Genomic DNA, 16,305 nt, shown 5'->3' with positions numbered 1-16,305 from the left:
CCGTGGTCAGTGGTGGGACTGGTAGGGTTTGTGCAGGTACAGTGGCCACTGGTGGTGCTGTATTATTTATTGTCCAGGGAGCCTACTATTGGCTGGGGCCCATGGCAACACTAGGTGCTCTTTTAGGCGTGTTTGGGGCAGCATATAGGGCCCTCTGTGGAGCAGGAGTAAGAGGAATCGATCATGTCGCCGCAGGAGGAGTACAAGCAGCGCTGGGAGCTGTGGTAGGAGCTTTGTCTGTACACGGGGCACAGAATTTACAATCCCCTTTCTTTGCAACCGGAGGATTATTAGGGGCTCTTCTAGGTGTGTCAGGAGCAGCAGGTATGGTCCTCTCTGCAGCAGGAGCAGTAGGAGAGAGTTATGGAAGAACAGGAAGAGGAGGAGCAGCAGTAGGAGCAGCACTGGGAGCCGTTGCGGTATGTCGGGGACAGGATGTGCAGTTAAGAATATTTGTCGCACTGTGTGCGGCTGCAATCCCTTTAATGCCGTATCTCAGATATGGATTACAGTGCATAATTTATATTTTTCGTGTTCTGCTCCAAATCGAGTAACATTAACTATAAGCAGACACAGATGGTGCAATGGAATTACCCCACCGTTTGCTGTATGAAAGTAAATGACGACTAGATATCCAGCTTATGTACCCCTGCAAAAATCCTCTGTTGGTCTTTCTATTTCAGTTCTCTTATGACTGACACATATATCAAGCTTTTGACTAATTGCTAATTGCTTGTTTATTGTGTTTACCTGCCAATAGGTTGTTTAGTGTGTACCAGTTTTGTTATTCCAAATTACATAATGCATGAAATATACAGATGTGATGTAAACAAGTAATAGTTGTAGATCTAGAGGTTACTGTGTCATGTATGTGAGAGATGCACTATAAGTTATTTTTATATCATTTATGTGCTTTTTTGGGGAAGGTGGAGCATAATGTATCTTTTTGTTGTTGTTGTGCAATTATGAAAATTGAAACCAGATTAACTGTGTCTTGTATGATCAGCCTACATATCTCTTTTAATATTACATACATGACGTAAAATTTCCATAGTCTACAATAATTATTCACAACTAAATTAAAAGTGGAGACAGAGGAATGTTAATTGCAGGCTTGTAACTGACTACAGCCTTGGAACAGTTCTGGGTAATGATTTGAAAATTCATGATAATGAAATTAAACCAATTCAGTCCAGTGCTGTGTGAGAAAAAACATAATTATTATTGCAAGTGGCTAAAATCAACTGCGTATTGTTCATTACTCTCTGGCTTCTGAAAAATATCGTAACTTATGAACTTTCATTCATCAGAATATCAACTTCTTTTCTTTTCTTTTTTTTTTTAAGTAAAAAGTCATCTATGAATTTCTTAATTAACATATATTGAGCTACATATACTTAGCTGAAGATACAGAATTTGTTAGGACTGTAATACTGTAGAATGGATGTTGATTAAGTATTCTGTTTAATAAAAATCAATTGTCTTATTAAAAAACGTGCCTAAAGCCTGAGTAAATTTATTTTTAGTTACTGACGAGAGCATGATTAAACAGATGTCTGTCACAAAGTGGTTGAGGGGACTGTATACATGAGCAAGTGACCAGCTTCAAAATCATTTTTACACTTAGTCAGGTATGGTCATGTCAGGTTACATCAGACAAGAAAAGACAAAGAAAACTAAGGAAAACTAGGGACATTTATCCAAACAGAGAACCAGGCCAGATTAACAAAAACAGGTGTATCAGATCACTGAATGTTTAACTGATTCAGTCAAGGAACTCAGTGCAGTGACAACACAGTGAAAACAGAACATTGAGCAACCAGCACAGATGGGAAGTGAGAAACAGGAGCGTCACAAACTTCATAGTTCTTGGCTTCGTTGTTGGTGAACCGACATGTTTGGCAGTCATTTCAAGAAGGTCCTGTTCTCACTCATCCAAGGTGGACAAATTTGGTTTTGATTTTTCAAAGTCCACTCAAGCTGGAAAAATAACTCAATATGCAGTGCTACAGATGGCAGTATATACTGATATGATGTCAAAATACAGCCATGGCTTGTTTTTGTTAGTTTGTTTGTTTGTTTGTTTTGTCATGATTATATTCAACACTTGTGCGGGAAAATATGGCTTTGCATTATGACTGCAACTTTTAGGAGGGAAATGTGTCTCATTACTATTGTCATGATGAAGTATTAATATTGTAGGGACCTGTGCTTGCTTAATTACTACATGCTCCAAAATGTATCTGTGTGTTAAAACAGTGAGCATTCATCATGTAGAAGACAAGGCCTCTGAGTGAACTGTATATCTGTATCAGTTGGCGAATGAACACTGAGTATCCTGTGCTCCATGAGAAAAGTTATCCTGTATACCTCCACACATGTCCTTGGAAATCTGTCTCACTGTATGAAAAACTCTGCGCTCCTTAACTTCACTGAGAACTGTGCTTCATCTCTAAGGTGTGCTTCTCCCATGCACACGTAATAAAGACTGATTCATAATATCTGTATTGGCTGATTCTTCAGAAACTTAGCAACTGTCTTCCATATAGAAGAATTTCCCCCTACATTTAACATCACACTATTATGAGCATAGATTCAATGAATATTTGAGTGTAGGAAAAAAAGAATCTGGAAGTTAAAATTGTCAAAACAAATACACAGTTTAGTGCTCTGGTGTGGTCCAGATTGTTAACACATACTGTTATCATCTTTGAAGCTGGGAGATCAGTACTGTCTCAGGATCACATATACATATGTATATGTGCATGTTAACAGTATTCTCAGTAGATCTCTATATGGTCATTAGTTAAAGGCTGTACAGTACATATTAGAAGCAATTAGAAAGTGAGGGTTACAATATACAAATGATCCTTGCTCAACTTTAGTCTCTCTGCTATTGCCACTGTTCCAGAATTTACAACACCTACACACCAGCTAACTGAGCTGGTGGGAGGTGTTAGACAGCTAATGCAGTAATCTAGTCTGGTTTACTATAGAACATATTTGTTTGGATGGAAACCCGTGCCTTCAGCATAGAATTACTCTGTCTCCAAATAATCGTTACAGAACACTTTTGTCAAAAAAGGGCACTATGAATGAAAAACCCACTGTCTTACAAAGAACCTTTGAGGTTTCACATCTTGGGGGGGGGGAGTGGGTTTTCAGATGCAAATGGGTTTATGTGGAACACCTCCCTGTGAAATCCTCAAGTCTACGAGTACAATGTGCAGTGTCATGTTGTATCACAATATGAGTCACAACTTGCCGTTGACTCACAGCTACTGGGAGTCATTCCAAAATATAACAACTCAGCACTAGAAAGGTGAGGAGAATTCTATGACTGAATTCCTTGCCATACAAACACAACAGAGTAATCGATAAATAACTTAAAAAGAGACTGATTTGGCGGGTTGGTCTCAGGAGGACGAGGTAGTGTGACTGTGAAAATGTAAAGATAAATATTTCTCTCTGGCTTTCAAGAAAATGTCTGTGCATTAATTGATCTGAATTAATTTTTCCCTGCTCTCTCTAATTTGTCTGGGAAAAGAGTACCCGATCATTGTTCTTGTGCACTTTTTTGCATGTGATATAAGAAATTGTTGAAATGCAAAGGAGAAGTACATATAGAAATTCCAGAGGAACTGAGACCGCAACTAACAGGTTTTTCAAACAAAACAGGTGGGGCTATTTTCACTTACCACATGTGTAACCATTCCTATTAAAATGTAAGATAAAGGTCGAATGAAAACTACTACTACTACTACTAATAATAATAATAATAACTACAACAACAATAATGATAATAATGACGATGATGATGATGGTAGTAATGATAATAATAATAATAATAATAATAATAATAATAATAATAACAGATAGTTTGATGAACTGAGAAGATAAACTTCTTTCTCCTCTTTCTGGTTTCCATATTATCTGCTTGCAGCCCTGCTTGAAATGTGAGTGCCAGATAAGCTATTATGGAATGATTGTTTAGACTTACGTAAGAGGATCAGAGAGTAAAAATATACTCCTGTGTTTTCTTCTGGCTTCAATAGGTCTAGGGGCAGCAGGACCGAGTTTTGTGGCTGGATTGTTTGGGGCAGGAGTCACTGGAGCCATGATAACAGAAGCAGTCAACACTATGGGAAATGTGTTTAATGAGACCATATGTAATCAGCTTGACGTGGCACTGCTGTTATATGGGCAAGCCGTGTTCACAATGCCCTGTCTGATCATCGGGATTCCTTCATCAGCTGTAGGATCAATACTTGGATATACCTCATATAAGGCAGTGCTAAAAAAAGACAGGCGATGAAGCCAGAGGAAAAGCTTTAGCCCTGGCTTCACCCACGGCTCTGGTGGGAACCACAGTACTGGGAACTTTACTGGGAACAAGCTGTTCTTGCTTAATTACTATATGCTGCAAAATGTATCTGTGTGTTAAAACAGTGAACATTTATCATGTAGAAGACAAGGCCTCTGAGTGAACCGTGTGTCTGTACCACTCAGGGAGGGAAAACCAAGTATCCTGTGCTCCATGAGAAAAGTTATCTTGTAAACCCCCACACATGTCCTTGGAAGTTTGTCTTTCTGTATAAAAAGCTCTGTTCTCCTTAACCTCAGGGAGAACTATGCTTCATTTCTGAAGTGTACTTCTCCCATGCGCATGTAATAAAGGAAAATGATTTATCACATCTGAAGTTTCTTGTCTCTGAGAATCAGCAACTCTCATTACAGGGGACTCCACATTTCCCTTACTTTATCTGGGGAAGAAGATGGGATGGACATTCCACTGACCATTTGCTGAGTCTGGACTAAGGGTCAAACTGTGTGCAGGAGTCTGAAAATCTAAAAGACTCGGGGAAAGTTCCGCTCCACCAAAGAGGACTGGGTCCCGGCTAAGGTTGGGCATGGGGAGCGGCCAGCGGATGCTCCATCCAGATTGATTAAAAAAGTAAAATGTTATGAATCATTTCTATTGACTGACTTAGGGACAGTCTCAGTACCCGTGTGAATTTAAGAGTAAAAGCTTGCAATGAATACAAAATAGTGTGATCAAGTTTTAACCATTTTCTGTGCAGACACGGCAGAATTCGATAAGTAAACAGCTGGTTGTTATTGTGTCAAAAAAAAGAAGAAATTTTTGACGTCAAGTAGATTACAACAGTGATAAAAGCGCGTGATTTGTAGTTGTCTGATGGACGGAGGTGAATGTATTAATTTGGATTTTGTAAGCTTGTGTGTGACACAAGGGGGAATTTTGGTTTTTATGGTGTTCTCTATTTTACGTCTGTATTCTTGTGCCCTCTGCGTGCTTGTGTTCTGTCTGTGTGTCTGTTTGTCTGTGTGTATGGTGCATGTGTGAGAGACAGTTAGAGAAGGAGTCACTGAAAAAGGGAAAAGAAAAAAGACTCTTGGTGGTCAGATAAATAGGTTTACAAGATTCTATGTGTAGTAATAGATCTTAGGCGTAAGAAAGGCATGTAAAAATTGTTTGATTTCTTATTTTATCTAGTTTTGGTTTGTTGATTTAATGTGATTATCTGAAATAAGTGAAGTGTCTGGTTCACTAATAACTGTCGTCAACCAAGTCACATTTGGCACAAGACTACCCATTATTACAAATCCAGAACCTCAACCCCCTGGTGACCAGCAACCAGCACCTGGCCAACAGCCATGGCAGCGGTGGGTCAACGTGGTAAGGATGTCGCACCCTGATGAACTTGAAACCATGGCTGGTGAGCTACCAAACCCTGAACAAAAGGGGGGTGAGGCTTGAGTCGCCGCTATGGGTGATTTAGTCGAAATGCATAAACCTACTCTTGCTGAGGTGGAGGCTGTGTGTCGTAGATGTTTAAGCTTAGGTGGAGACAGCTCAAGCCTGCAATCTGGGCAACGGGACCAAATGACCCCCTGTCAGGTAAAGATGGTCACAACACTCAAGTGAACCTGCTGTATGCAGCAGTCCAAAAGGCTTTACCACTGAGAACCAGTTGGCCAGAAATTCACAACACCAAACAGGCTGAAGATGAGTCTTTTGTCGCTTCCAGTTCTCCTTTCGAAGCTGTTTTTGCTGCTCACTCGGTTATGCAACAGGGAAATGAAGCCTACGAGAACATGCTGAAGGCATCACTGGTCAATGATCTACACCTTTTCTGAGGAGCTGCACAATGACTACCTGCATCAGCTGGGAAACCAAGGCCCTGGCTGAAGTTGGACACATATCCTACATGCTGAAAGAAACAAGGTATAGAAAGAACAGAAAGAGACTAAGCAACTTAAAGCTGCCCAGCTCATGTATTTCCAACAAGCAGGTCAACAGAATCCACCGTCACCTCCTCCTCAACTGCCTGGGCCACGGTGGCCACCCAAGGGAGGACGGTGGAGGAACAGGACGAGGGTGAGGGGGTCCATGCCCACAAGGGGTGCAACAGCAACCGCAAGGACAACAACAGCGTAATGTCAAGCAGGTGATCTGTTTCAAATGTGAGGGCTATGAACACTTAGCACTTGACTGCCCGACCGGGCAAGGACAAAGAGAACAAACAACAGCTCCTCCTAGCCAATGGACACATGCACCACCAGCTCACGTTTCCATGACTGCAGCAGGGCTCCCCAGGGACCAGCAATAGGACGCAACTACACATACATTGCACCACACCCTGCTCTGACCACATACATACACCTGTAGTTACATATCAATAATATGTACAGCTTACTGACGATTCTAGATCTACCCTGACATTACAGTAAAAGTAATGGGAAAATGTGTAACATTTCTCATAGATTCTGGTGCTGAAGTCTCTGTGATACAATCAAAATTGTAACCAAATGCATCTAAAACTGCCAAATTTTTGAAAACTGTGGGTGCCTCCAGCATTCTCTGACGTGTGTCCCGTAAATTTGTTAGGCAGAGACTTACTCTATTCATTGGGTATAAATTTTTCTTGCGGACCAGGCAGCATCAGTTTGACCTGTCATGCCACTGACCGCTATTGTTTGACAGATCCAAGAGCCCCATATTTTTACTCCCGGGATTTAACCAACTCTAAGCACACTGAAAAATTCTCCATGTTGCCACAAATTTCTGAAACCCCTGACTTTCTACATTACACGTCACACTTCTCACTACAAGATAAAGACTTCTGTTACCAACAAGCATGGTTAGCAGGAAGTTACGCTAATGCCACTAACCATAGAACAGGAACAAATACTCTGCACAGTTCCACAATGTTTATGGGCAAAACCAAGTATTGTATTGTTGCAACAATGCATTTACAGAGTCTAATGACTCTGAAACAACCTACTGAATGCACTGACTTGCTTGTAGAACCTGTAGAATAAAAAGCTTGTGGAATATGCTACAAAGCCGATAGAAACACAGTTGAACCAAAGGCTTCCTCTATAAAAGACAGTGTATAGCTTCAGTTAAACTGGCACTAGGTCAACTCAGATTGTTCTTAAAAGGATAAACATGTCATAATGTTGTAGGCTAGGTTAATTTTACTTCTACATAGCATTGTCTGAAACGTGAAACAGTTGGATGACCATCGTCACCGCTTGATTCCCGCCCCCCTCATCTTATTGGGACCGGGTCCTACGTGAATCCGCTGACCTTACAAATATTATTGTGTTTACCTGACAAGATTAAAACATATTTTTCTGAAAGGATTTTTGTCAGTAACGTTAACTCGGCATTTTCGCTAGCTAACTATTAGTATGCATCAGCAGTGGATTCACACAGGACCCGGTGTTATGCCCCTAATGGTTTTCAAGCCCACTGGTTTCCGTACGTATTCACACACTGTGTTAACAGTACAAGTTGTGGTCTGCCTCTGTCACCAGATTTGTCACACATCCACAATAAATTGCAATTTTCAAGTCACAACTCATATCTACTGTGGCAAATGATTGTAAATGTTAGGCGAACACAGCGTGCGAACGCATACAGGAAGCAATTAGTTTGGAAACCAGTTGATTTAAAAAATCTCAGACATGGACTTAAGATATGGCCATGGCTGCTCTGGTTAGGAACCTTTATCTTTATCATCTTTATCTACCATTGTAGTAGCCATCAGTAAAACTGCCAAGTCCAGTTGTTAAAAAAAATGCAGCACGCACTTGACTGACAGCATTGGAGTAGTTTACTGTGATTGGTTTTTCCCCTGTGATGAACACAATATGGCCTATCACATTTTAGAAAAGAAAATTCGTCCGCTGACTTCAAAGCTATGCGTTAAAGTAACGAGTAACGAGAACCTTCATAGAGATGTAGTGGAGTGAAAAGTACAATATTTGTATTTCAAATGTAGTGGGGTAAAAGTCATAAGTTTCCAAAAAAAATAACACTCAAGTAAAGTACAGATACTCGAAAAATGTACTTAAGTACAGTACTCAAGTAAATGTACTTCGTTACCGTCCACCCCTGCCGATGGTAACGTCCCAGTTATTCAATCACTTCTAGCAAATGGTGCCATCATTGAGTGCCCTCTCTCACCTTGCAAAATTCCTACATTACCGGTTAAAAACAAAAACAAATGGCAGTCAGAGACCTGTGCAAGACCTCAGAGCAATAAATGATGCCATTCAACACCCTGCCCCAACTGTCCCAAATGCTGAAACTCTTATGTCTCAAGTTCCATCTGATTCCTGTTGGTTTACTGTTGTTGATTTAGCAAATGCATTTTGTAGAATTCCTGTACATCCTGATTCTGAATTCTGGTTTGCTTTTACTTTTAATGGAAAACGATACACATGGACTCACATGGCCCAGGGGTTCTCTTGTGGTCCTACTCTGTTTGCTCTAGCTGTCGCTGAAAACCTGGCTGGCCTGGAAGCTCCGCAGGGTAGCAAAGTGGTTCAGTATGTTGATGATCTTCTTTTGTGTTCTCCATCTGAGCGGGCCTGTAAAACTAATCACTGTATCACTGCTCTGATTTCTGCCAGAAAATGGTCACAAAGGACAAATTAGCGTTGGTTTCACAATCTGTTCATTATTTAGGTCATATTATAACTCGGGAGAGGCGCAAACTAGGCCCAGAACATATTCAAGCAATCTTGGACGTTCCAAAACCGCAAACCAAATAGCAAATGATGTCCTTTTGGGGTTAGTGGGTTTCTGGATTTGTGATTATGCAGATATCTCACAATCACTGTATGGCATCATACAGGGAGGTAAACATTTGGTTATGACTGACTCACTAACCTGAGGGCTGTACTACGAAGGGAGTTTAACCTACTCGGATTTAATTTGGGGTTATCAAGGAGAGTCAGGGTTGACATACTCTGATTGCCTAAATTGGTGTAAAACGGTACTACCAAGGTGATCTCAGTTCGTTGATCCAGTGTTAACTTAATCGGAGTTTGTGTGCGTTCACATAAAAGGGGCATGTTGGGTAACGCAGACAGAGTTTTGGCATAATGGACAAAATAATGTAGCCTAGCCTACATGTCAGATCAAATACAATCAAATACCTGAACACTGATGCTGTGAATTGGCTTCCTATTCACATAATCCCACTTATGTTCTCCCAATGGCGCTCCAGTGGGGATATGCGTACAGTCAATTGCACCAATCACTCTTGGGATTCCTACGGGAAAAAATGTGTTCTGTATATAGGCCTAGCCTATGGATATTAAAAATAGACAAGGTATTTTTATATTGTGAATTACCTGCCATCGCACAAAAAGCCTCTTTGATCTTTACAACGCTTAAATGGCCAGAGAACACAACAAATGCATCCAGCAGTTTAGTTACAGCAAGTACCACCTTGCGAACTGCACGGCATACAGTATTCTCATCGGGTACAGGAGTCTGACAATCTCTAAACACCCTTGCCTTGTGGAGTGAGCCTCTCAAAATTTGTGCACCAATGTTGGGTCCTCCAAATGTGCCAGCATTTTCTCAACAAGATTGTGGGTGGAGGGGCGGTGCTTACATTGGCTAACATCAAGTTAACCACAAAGTTAACCTGCTTGGAGCAGTTCAGAGACGCAGCGTAAATTGTCATGACAGCATACCTTGGGTTAAATTTATCTACCTTTCGTAGTACGGGTTAATCGGGAAGTTACATTCAATGTCACAAAGTTACTCCTGAAGTTACCTGGATAAGCGAGTTACCCCGCTTCATAGTACAGCTCTCTGGACTCCTGATGAAGAAAAGGCTTTTATAAGCCCCAAGACTGCCTTATACAGCCTTCCCTGTTTAGCTCACCTGATCACAACAAACCATTCAATCTGTTCGTCTCTGAACATGACAGTTTCATGTCTGCAGTTTTAACCCAGACCCATGCTGATAAACAATGCCCAATTGTCTATTATTCAAAATGCTCATCAACCACTGAAAGAGCTATGGTACCATGTTTGTGTGCTGTAGCAGCCACAGCTGAAGCTGTGTTAGCAACTGCTGACCTTGTTGCAATGGATCCTGTAACTGTACAGCATGTTCCCCATGCTGTTCATTCTCTTATCTTACAGGCGATCTTAAATGCTGCATAGGCAGAATATATTGCCAACTTTGACTCATGTTACTCTGTTATTTAATTGTTAATTTAAAGATGTTGCATTGGCAGAATGCATTATTAACTATGTCTCATGTAACTGAAACACTGCACTGTCCTCGACCCCACAATGAGGGGCAGACTGAGACAATAATTCAGGCTGGGCATTCGACTCCACCCCAGGCCACCCTGTTCACACAAACCATCAGACCTCTAATTGTGTAGACTAACCCTATTTGCTGATGTAACAGGTACCAGTATAGTAATAAATGTGAACACTGTGTTCATCTGGGAGGAAAGTTACCCAGATTACAAATTACAAAAATTTGGGACTGACCAACAGGTTGCCTATCTGAATACTGAGTTTTCAAGGTATGCTATGACTATGGGTGAACCCTCAAAAACTCACTAGGAATACACCAATCATAGCACATGCAAATGCACAAGACTAGACACACAAAACAATTAGCCTACACTTTTTAAAAAGAGAATGAGTTAGCTCAAATGTTCAAATGTTCTTTACACTCAAGCATCATGCATACCAAAAGTATCAAAAACCTCACACACACACACTCACATTCACTGAAACTGAACATTAGCTACAACAATGTAAGTAAGCAAAAAGTTTTAGATTACAATTTCACTCACTGGTGTCCATAAAGCAAACAGCACAAAAATAAAAACATCTATACACTGAGTCAATGAAACTGAACATTGGTTCACGGATGTATTATGGTTACGTAGATGGATGTTCATGGTTATGTTACTGTAGCCTGTTTTGCCGAACAGTGTGTGCACTTGCCTTAGCTTATGCGGCATGACAGAGTGCTGGGAAGTCCATAGTCTAGGTTTACTGTTTTTCACTAGTTGAAACATATTTCCTTCAATGTCATTTAAACAACAGTTAGTTCTGACCAAGCAGTTTAACTGGATAAGAGGTATTCCATAAGTGCTGATATTGAGTACAGCAGCACTGGTATGTTTTACTATTATGTATCACTTCGCTTTACAGATGTTCCGATACAATCTTTGATAACACCAATGCAAACTTAATTCATGCAAATTCAACTTAATGCAAATCACAGCTGTGCTGATATTCAGTAAAACAGCACTCCGTCTTGTGTGATATTGCGTAAACGATCACTATGTTGCACTCACTGCTATTATATAATTCCTCCACAGACATAAGACATGCAAACTGTGTGGCCTATGGGCCGTTTTGTCTCACCGTTATTAGCTACTTAGCTAGCCATGGGTATGTCTTGTGTGTGTGTGTGTGTGTGTGTGTGTGTGTGTGTGTGTGTGTGTTTTAGATAGTGTTTGTGACCGACCTGATCCCTCGTTGGAGAAGCAGGTAGACGGGTGCTATGTGCGTCCCGAGAGACGTGATGATGTCATTTTTGACACTGCGGCGAGAGCGAGAGTCACGCCTGACACGTGGATTCTGAGAGGTCCGTCAGCTCATTCCTGCTCGCTATAGTATCACTGGTATCACTGTTCACGGCAGGCCAAAACGACCCTCAGGCCATCGGGAAATGTCCTGTTGCTCCCGACGGGCTGTCCGCATGCGCCCTCAGCTCTCTTACCCACAGCCTATGGCGGCAAGCCACACTCATGTGAGGTGAGGCCGTTGTGATCAATAACGCAAAGCCCTAAGAAGATCTCTTCTACACACCACTGTCTAACCCTGACTGATGGTTCACCATTCACTGCATATGCTGTGAGCAGCCCACATACTGTGCTTGAGAGTGCCAGAATACCTGTCCATCTCTTTGCGTAAGCAGCTGAATTGTTTGCCCTAACTCATGCATTCATTTTGGGAAAAGGTCAAAATATCACTGCGTGCACTGATTCTCCACATGCATTTAATGTTTGTCACAATTTCCACAATTTCGGTTGAAAAATTGTAGGTTTCTTGCTTCCACAGGTAAACCAACAAACCACAAGTCACTTGTTGAAAACTTACTTACCGCTCTCTTATTACCACTCTCTGTTGCTGTGTGTAAATGTGCAGCCCACACTGGGTCCACTGATTCTGTTTCTCAAGGTAATGCTATGGCTGATGCAACAGCCAAGTCTGCTGCCCTCTCTCCTGAACCCCCACCTTACAAATGCACCTGTCTGCTCATCTAAATGTCTTCTCGTCTAATGATGTCTCACTGTTACAGTCAGGAGCTGATAAGACAGAGCTCACCACCTGGGTCAAGAAGGACTGTATTCTCAACTCCTCTGATGTATGGGTGAGTCCAGACAGACTCCCTGGGCTCCCTCGCTCCATCTTCCCATTCCTGGCAAAATTGACCCATGACCCTGACCATGTGTCAAAAGGGGGGATGCTGATCATTGTAAGTAAATTGTTGTACTCTGTGGAATTTTCTAAATTTTGTAAAAAATGTGTAATATGTGCTACTAACAATGTAGGCAGAGCCACAGATATGCCCCTGTCTGCACACCCAAAGCCTGAGGGCCCCTTTGAACATTTAATGATGGATTTTATTGAGCTTACTCCATGTATTTTCTGAAAGTGGATTGAATGTTTCCATTGCAGAAATGCCACCGTCCTCTCAGTAGCAAAGGCACTGCTGAAGGAAGTGATACAGAGATGGGGCCTCTCATCTAAATTGTCAAGTGACAATGGTTTTCATTTTGTAAATAACATAATCCAAAGCCTCCAGAGAAAAATTTGAATACACATTGTGCTAATCACACAGCCAGTTGAGGTGCTGCAGAATGAGCTAATCGGACACTGAAAACAAAGCTCACAAAATTAATGGCTGAAACACAGCTGTTATGGGTTGCAGCATTTACCCCTGCAGTTGTTTAGGTTTATTGAAACACAGGGTAGATGTGACACACAAAAAAGTATTGTGACGTTTCTTTTGTGTAATGTTTGTTTAATTTGTTTGCTGTTTCAAGAAATGCAATGGTCATTCTGTTGTACATGTTGGTCGCACAAGGGAGAGACACAGACAAACTGAAAGCTGTGCGCGTTCTTGGGCAGAGAAGGAGAACACCTGAGAAAGTGAGTCGTGTCTTCTCTCTCCACTTACCGCTTTCACCTGTTTTAACAGGTGTAATATCTGTATGCAGCCCTCCCTTCCGGGACCTGCTACATAGACCAGGAACACAACATCTCTCAGTACTTCAAGACTTCAGAATAACAAGGTATTGTTCATTCAGACAAGGTCACATTAAGACTTCACAAAGGAATTAAGAAAAGGCAGTGGTATTTATACTGACAGGAAACAAGGCTTGATTAACAGAAACAGGTGGACACAGCGATAGAGTAATTAACTGCATGAATCAAAGGAAACAAGACAGCGACTAAACCAGTGATTCTCAACTCTAGTCCTGGGGGCCCACTGTCCTGCACATGTGTTAAATTTATCACTCAAGACAGAAGAGTCTAATTCAGAAAAGTCTGATTCACTAATGGTTGAACGGTTTGGTTGAATGGTTGAATGTCTTTGTCACTTGCTTATATTTCAACATTTATGTCATTTCTTTGTGTAATGTTTATTTCATTGGTTCGCTGTTTTGACTTAAATAATGCTCTGTTCATTCTGCTGTGCATGTTCTCAGGCAGAGAGGGAGAACGCCCGAGAATACAAGTTGCGTCTTCTCCCTCCGTTCACAATTTTCCCCTGTCTTAACAGGGGTACAACATACGTCTTTGTTTTAACTCAGGACTGACACATGTGATTTCATTGATCAATTAATCATCAAGCCCTTGATTTGCTCAATTAACTGAGATAATGAAGAGTTAAAACAAAGATGTGCAGAACATTGGGACCCCAGGACTAGAACTGAGAACCACTGGACTAAACAATGAAACCTAAATCAAAACGGCCACCAGAGGGAGTAAGTGAGAACCTGGGGCATGTCAACCTTCTGCATGTCCAAATATATGACTATAAACCTTAAGATTGAGTATCAATGAGGTGGGTAAAGCTTTGGCCATAAGTTCACAGGTAAATATGATCATAAATGCTTGGTAAGCACACTACAATCTGCGTGGTAACCCTTTCTCGGATCAATCAAATTTGTTGGATAATTTATAGGATTTCTAGGATCAATCATGTTTGCCTCGATGTCTGGGGGAAGCATACATCTATGTTCTACAGCAATCACAGTAAATGCTGCATTCTCTTTCAACATGCTATTGATAATGGAATATTATAGTTCCATTATTAACTGCACCACTCTCAATCTCAAGAATTCCAACTCCCACCATGTAGCTCCAAACCAGTCACCACTATTCTGAGAAGAAAAGGGTAGTGACGGGAAGAGAAGGGACGGGACCAGACTAGGCTATTTAGCTAGTTTACATTCATCTAAACCCATTTGTGTGCTGCTGAACAAAGTCTGCGATATAGCTTGCACAATGGGGTCATATCAAAAGACCTGCGGTGGGGAGTGCAGGTCTTCAGGTTATAGTATCGCATGACTGTGTGTGTGTGTGTGTGTGAGCCTTGTCCAAAACAAAGAAATATAAAAAGATCTAAATCCCTAGGTGGTTTTTCGGTGTGTCTGGGGCGGAAAGTGTTCCCCTCTCTGCAGCAGGAGCAGCAGAACTGTAATGTTTATTTAAGCTTTGCATTATATTTTTGTGTATCGACTGAATGTGTGAAACTGAAACTTTCATTCATGTGAACTGAAACCATCACAGTCTTTATCCATAAATAGAACCAAATGGGTGCATAGGGTTTCAGAATCTTGATGTTCAAGTTTCCATCACAGCTAATTATTAAGACATATGTGTATGTCCCGTCACCTGGTTAAAAGATGAGCCAGGGTACTTTCACTTTTCTTTCTTGGATTGAGTTGTTGCGAAATGTTTCCCAGAAGTGACGCATTATTGCAGTAATTCTCATTTGAGAAAACATTGCTGTATCTTTTTTCTGAATAAACCAGCTAGGGTTAAACTGCATTAACCTACTACTTGAGGTAGATTAAAAAGAATGTGCAGAATGCTATGTTTTTCAGTACATCTTATAATGATGTAATATATGGCCAATTTCAAGGTACAGAGAGAGAGAGAGAGAGATAAAAGAATGTGAAAAAGAAGAAGGTACGCACTGTAATATGCTGCAGATTCAAATGAAGCTTCAGTATGATAGCACATGTGTGACAGACTGTCTTTCAATCCTTCAAGGGAGTCAGCCCCACCTAATTACTAGTGTTGTGCTTTACTGGAATCATTATTAAATCATCGGTTTCACCTGAGCCCTGTTCTGTTTCAGTTGGACTCCTATTTCCCTGCCTGCCAGTTACGAAGTTGCCTAATCACTTGAGTTTCTATGGCGTCTGCCTCTCAACCTCTGTATCCATTGTGTTCTGAATTGTTCCTGGTTTTCCACTTCTTCCTTTGTCTAGCCCACTGTTTTACTCTTCTGTGTTTTGGCCATTGCCTGTTTTTCAGCCTCCACTTGGATTTCTATGGTACTCTGTTTGGATGCATGTTTGTTTAACTGTTAAACTGTTATTAAAGAATACTGCTCCGCATTCTGGTTTAAGTGTTTCAATTTAATAAAGTAATCCCTCAGTTACAACAGTGGACACGGGAGAGCTTTTGTCCAAATAAGCACCCTCACACCCAATAGTGGCCAGTGGTGTCTTTCATTACCTGGAGGAGTAGTGTCCACAGGTTTTGATAAAGCTGTCACTATTTGATGAGTGGGAACCACTCCTATGTCGCAATACAAAGACATGATGTGTACGAGCAATTGTTGTGGAATATACCTTCAGGTTATTGTATTACGTCACTGTACGTGTGCCTACAACAATTTCACGTCAGTAAATCGT

Source organism: Chanos chanos, chromosome 16 (assembly GCF_902362185.1).
Source record: "Chanos chanos chromosome 16, fChaCha1.1, whole genome shotgun sequence".
Lineage (NCBI taxonomy): Eukaryota > Metazoa > Chordata > Actinopteri > Gonorynchiformes > Chanidae > Chanos > Chanos chanos.
This window is presented reverse-complemented; position numbering follows the sequence as displayed.